We start from the raw sequence: 6,467 nt of genomic DNA, 5'->3' as shown, positions 1-6,467 counted from the left end.
CAACCATAATTTTCTACTAAGGCAGCATGTACTGAAGGCCAAGTAGCAGTCAAATCTCTGACTAACAATTTACTTTATGCTGCTCCTAATATTCGCGCTTTTACAAATTTTAATAACACATCGTGCTGTTCTGGTGGAACCAAGTTGAAAGCACTAGCACAGTTGTCAAGGAACTCATTGAGTTGCGCCTTATTACCAATGAAACAATGTTGCAACAATTTAGCTGCATCACATAAACTAATATACTGTCTTTGTAGTGAGGGTGATCCCTGACTACCAGATACATGCTGCTCACTAGACTGCATTTTTGTGCAGAATCTCTTTCTCACCTTCTACTGTGGTGTGTCATAACACAAAGGCGTTTGCTGCCTTCTGTGCTGCCTCTCTCATCGTGTCGCCTCTCAGCCATCCCATTAACACTACAACCCCTGAGGCGTGCGGTCATGCCTCGTCATCAACCCATTTCTCATGTAGTCGAACCTTTGCCATAATGGACCTCCCTGGACCATCAGAACCGTCTTCTTCTTTCTTCTTGCTTTATTCTTTGCCTTGTGTCCCGATGTTCGTCTCGTCTAAGCTTCTTTTCCCTGCCTCATCTAAGCCGTCAGTTCGTCTAAACTTTGGGCTGAGTTTTCTCAGAAATACTAGAGTCTGTACGTATTCCTCAGGCCTGTGGGCTTGTAAGTAACTGGTGGCAACTTTATGCCAAATGATGCCAAGCATGAATAACTGATGCTCACCCCACATGTGCCACCAAAGAATTATATTGTATGTCACATCAGCAAATTCCTGCAAGCAGATCAGGTATGAGGGAGTTTGATGTAAAGTTTCCAGAAGTACACTGGACTCTTCCAACTCGTAGTCTCTGGAGTTAGAGCTGCAAGTTGAAAAGGTTTCAGACGAGAGAACTCGGTACACAGGGGAAATATATCTCTAAAAAGGAAGTACAAAGGAAGGTTTATGGTGTACTGCAAGCTTCTGAGGTACAGAGTATAAAAGTGAGTCACTGAGAAAGGTGTCAGTATCCTGTGCAACTAGGTGCTGCGAGAATCTAAGTCCTGCCCCAAGGGCAAAGTAGCGCAGAGACAGCATCGGAGGCAGAGTCTAAGATGGAATTCTTTAGGCTGGTTAACCCTAGAACGGACAGGCAAAAAATAGTAACACAAACGGACGGGCTGGGTCTGACAGACCCACCATTTTATTTAAATTCCAGAATAAGTAAGACTTAAATTTTCAACACCAGTGCTACTATACTTCTTTTACTGTTTATTAATATTTAAATTTACCATACATTTATTTGAATATAACATTTCACTTCTCCACAAATCTGAAAGTAAAATTACTCAGTATTTAAAAATGTTCTTGAACATTTAAAACAGTTTTATTTTATTTATGACAGTTCACATCCTCACAAGTTATGAAATAGGATTGTCAAGCATGCTATTTCAAAATATTATACATTTTAGTGCATACCATAATCTAATAAAAAATGCTTTCTCTTGTTACGATATACATATTACTGATCTGTATTTTCTGCACAATCTTCACATAACTTTACAGAATGGGAGAGAGACAGCCACTTTCCACAACTTTTACAAAAATATTTTGTTTTATTGTCCTTGCATTTACAGCAACAACCTCGTTTTCCTTCTGGAACAACTTCCTTGTCAATGGTAATCCCAGATAGATGCGATGCCAGCTGTCGAATGTTGCTCGGGAGATTCTTCTGGTTAGCTCTCTGTGCCAGAGAGTTACTTGAGAAATATCCTTCTTGAAATACCAGCAATGTTCAAAATGGCATAAAACATGCACAATGGCCAGCGTCTTGTTTGCCTTCCAACGTTATATTCTGAACACATGGCATCAAGCACATCCACTCCATTCTTTGTTGAATTGTAGAATGTAATAATTTCTGGCTTCTTCATATTGCCAGTTTCTTCATTGATTTTATTGTTTGTATGCTTTGAAGACTGCAAAATTACACATTTATTTTTCTTTGGCATATATGACGCCAATGTGAAATTGTCGCAAAATGCGAATATGGACGAATGTATTTCTCTTTTCTTGTGAGGCAACAATTCCAATGGTATTTCTCTTTTATTTTTGCACAGTGTCCCAATGAGTGTAAGGTTACAGTCTGTGGGCAGTTTTCTTCCAAGAGTGCAGCTTGTGAACCAGTTGTCGAGGGTAATATTCCTTCCTGTTCCCTTCACTGGCTCCACAAGTCTGAGCACAACATCGTCAGGTGCGTTACTCACATGGAAGAAATCTGGAGGTTGTTGCCCTCCATACACTTCCAAGTTTTTTACATAGTATGTTCTTGGATCTGTCAAGATAAATATTTTGATCCCATACTTTCCGGGTTTTGAAGGAATGTACATTCTGAAAGAACAACATCCCCAAAAAGATAGTAACATCTTGTCCACTGTAAGGTATTCACTTGTTGTCTAATGCCTTATGCAGTTTTTTGTGAATCCTTCGATAACATCACTTACAGGGGCCACTTTATCACTTTTTTTATGTTCCTCTCTTGTGTGAATATTATCTAACCTAACACATCTCAGAAGAAAATGAAATCTTTGCAGTGGCATACTTGGAGGGAAGATTTCTGTCCCTGTGCCACAAGTGTCCCAAAATTATTCCATATTCATTTTGCCTCTGTGAAGAACACCAGAAATGTACAAAAGGCCCAAAAATGCCTGGAACTCCTCTTTTTTCAAGTTCCTTGTAGTATTTGGGTCACTTTTATAAAGTGCTTTTACGTGCTCGATGTAAGTATTTGTGCTCTCTATTATCAAATCGAGCAAATCTTCGTCAGTGAACAGCTTCCAGGCCTCGGCAATGTTGTTAGCATTTCTGGCTTCCCCACTGACACCAGGTAAATGCATAATTATATTGTGTGATCTGGTATGTACATTTTGGTTGGGAACCTTTTTATGCCATTCAGTTCGGCCATCTCTCAACAAATAGTAACAATATAGGCTCGTGTGACGCGCTTCCCATGCAATCGGCTCTTTTCAGAAGCTTCCTAACGCCCCTGCTGACATTTCCACAACCACTGGGTAAACTCCTATAGCCCAGGACACTTTCCGATAATCACCCTGTGTGTGGCGGCTTTCCGGGCCTCCGAAGGACATGACTCTAGCCAGCAGCAACTTCCACCACTATGTTACAATGTCTCATCTCTCTGTTGCACAATGACAGCTTAATCCATACGCTACAGCAGTTTATTCACGACAAAGCAAACTTGCAAAGTTTCTGTTTGTTGCTTTAATTTTGGACACTAGTGTATTTGTAAATAGACCACACACTTCACAAAATAAGTAACATATTGCACTGCAAAACACTGATGTTTCCTAACAGACTAAAGTAGGCGCAACGAGTTTCTGCTATCGTCCACAAAAATACACATTCCTCATAAATGGGAGTCTCATTTAAAAGTTCCTTTAACTCATTCTTAACGTGTACTTCAAATACAACAGAATGCCTCCTTTACGCTCATTTGTAAGCCTCTTGCACAAATGCAACACCACCTATGCTAAGCATCCTGGCACTTCTGAATCATAACCATAACCTGTATGCACACATATCCCAGTAACTAATAAGTAAACTCGGACAATATTCACACAGATATTGAGCCCTAGAGGAAGAGACAAATCATCACTTAATTCACAAGGCCACCCTGCAGTCTTGGAATGCACGGATAAATGGGAATAACGAGTTTGTACAGGTGCAAAATGGTAACCTGAGAACTTTACTGGAAATTGGCCATTCAAAGGAACTATTGAAATGAAAGACTGAGTTTTAAAACATTTCCTCTGCGTTCCGGTATTGTAGATCAGATCATCAGTCAGTTATGACTGTCATGGAGGTGTCGTCTGCTAGGAGATCAAAATCTGAGAACAATCAGGAAAGAGAGGAGAAGAGTTGAGTGTCAGAGCCAGAGCCAAGTGCTTTGACCCAATACTCTGGCAGCGTCCTGCAGCCAACAAGTGGTTCATCCCCAACACTCATCATTGGTCACTCAAACACAGTGTGGGGAAGTTGTAGATAAGCATATTTTAGGGGAACAAACAGCTTCTGCTGAGGTAATGATTCTACATGGCATGTAGATCACACTGGTCAGTACATGACTACCGACAGTGAAAACTCATGTAAAATAATTTTTTTTAAGTAACAATAAAAATTCCCAACACCCCTAGACTGGTGAGGTGACCTGCACATCTTTTCCCCTTCCATAGAAGAGGGGTAACCCATGTTGGGGACTTAATAGCTATGGCTAATGTGGGCTGCTGGACCAAGAGTTCCAGGTTGGCTTACAAAAAATTTTACTAAATTTTTGTTAAAAACATTTTTCCATTTTTCTGGCTTGGAGCTTTAGAAATGGCACCGCTGTAGGGGGGTGGGCATATAGTGGCCACAGAGCTTGGAGGGTGGCACTGTCATGTGATGAGGGTGGCACTCCCTACAGCTGGTGAATAGTGCAAGTGCCAGGTACAATGGAGTCTCTGTAACACTAAAACAACTAAGAGTTGGGAGAGTCTTGGGGACTCATTGTAAAATAATAGGGCTTTAGATCCTAAGGGGAAATTCTACAAAATCCTTGAGGCATGCAGAATGCTATAAACTTGTGAACAGAAAGTATTAAATTTTTTTCTTTATGTAAAAATGGAGGATACAACCATCATGAGTAGCTCTTACAATTCCATTTCATTTAATTCCATCATTCTAATTCAATGTGTTGCTACTAACACACAATTCTACAGTCAAATACACTGTAAAACAAATTAAAGGAACAAAGTAAAAGTTAGACTCCATAAGGTTACACTAAAATCTGTTGAGGTGAGGAATCACAGATGTCTTAAAATGAGTATAAAGATTGTTCATATAAATTGTTACTTAGCAAAATTTTAGTAACATAGATGCTTGTCCAGTGGAAGGAGCCTTTTTTTTACAATAGAATAGGGGATTTTTCATAAAATGGTAATATAATACTGATATAAAGTTAAACAGGTATTTCAGCTACCAGATAATGTCTTACATTCTACAGACAAAGTTTAAGGTTGCATGTTTAATTTTAAGGCATTATAAATTAATAAGTTCCACAACACTTACGTGCACAGGCATTAGAAAATGCCTTCAGGGCATGCCACAGAACGGTGTGATCCTGGCTACTGGGGCTAAGACACCCCCTAGCAGGGAGAGAATATAGAGAGACTACACTCATAGCGTGATGATTACATTTTGTAAGTAACTGGAAAAACATTACATCTGCAATAATAAGCAGCAATACTCTAATAACTGAACCATGGGAAAATAATAAACATCCTTAATAATGCATACCTAATCAACCGATAGGTATTTTAAGAAAACAGTAAAAGACCTGTCACATCTCCTTAAAAATGAGCTGCAGTGAATGGTTTATAATAAATTTTCTGTCAGTTTTTGGTACATATTGTGCTCAACACAAAAACAAAATTTGACCAGCTAGAGAAAATTTAATGGGGATATGGAAACACTATACGTATACTTTGGATTTGATCAGGAAATACCTAAATAAACCTTTTGTCTGAGAACAAACTCGATTAAGTCACACTTCACACTAATGGTCCTTTTAGAGGCTTAGATTTTGATGAGAGAATCATGAAATAAAACATTGGTTGTGCTATCTGAAAAAACAGCACAGAAGCTAAACACATAGGTGATAATGACTCAGTGTGCATGATAATAGTCAACACCAGATTGATTTTAAAAAACAGAGAAGAATGAAATGTCTTTCAGTACAGTTAAAACTTGTTAAATGTTAATGTCCTGCTCGTCTGTCTAAGGCACAGAAAGCTTTTTTTTTACAATATTTGTGTGCACATGGACATTTGGAATTCCATACTCGCACTATTCACTTGTGTGTGTGTGTGTGTGTGTGTGAGAGAGAGAGAGAGAGAGAGAGAGAGAGAGAGAGTATTATGTATATTAAGAGTTCACACTATGTGTGGGAGTTGTTTGCATACTGCGTATGTAAGTTAGTGTAGTTTTCCCTGCTGCTGGCCATACAAAGCTAGATTTTTTTAAAAATTTTATGTCTCATAGACAAAATGTAAATTGTAAAAAAAAAGTGCTACATCTGTAAAATTGTGCTACAACAATAACTCTAAAAATTGTAGTAGAAAATATTTCTTTTCATCTGTCCCAAGCTTTTGAAAACATAAGTATAAAATTGTGCTTCAATCTGTGAGGCCTATTTGAAAACATATTAAAGTGTTCCAATGTGTGACAGCTATTTTGTAATTATATTATACAATGTTAAACTATTTTGTAAGTATTGTGCACAGTTTCCTGCCTTGTTACATGTGAAAACATATCAGTAACTGAATTGTAAAATGTAAAATTGTATGAACTATTCCAACTTGTGGGAAATTTATTTTGTAAATAAAACATATTGTAATTTAAAAAATCGCCTCAGTTAAACT

Source organism: Schistocerca americana, chromosome 5 (genome assembly GCF_021461395.2).
Source record: "Schistocerca americana isolate TAMUIC-IGC-003095 chromosome 5, iqSchAmer2.1, whole genome shotgun sequence".
Classification (NCBI taxonomy): domain Eukaryota; kingdom Metazoa; phylum Arthropoda; class Insecta; order Orthoptera; family Acrididae; genus Schistocerca; species Schistocerca americana.
Note: the sequence above shows the minus strand (reverse complement) of the source record.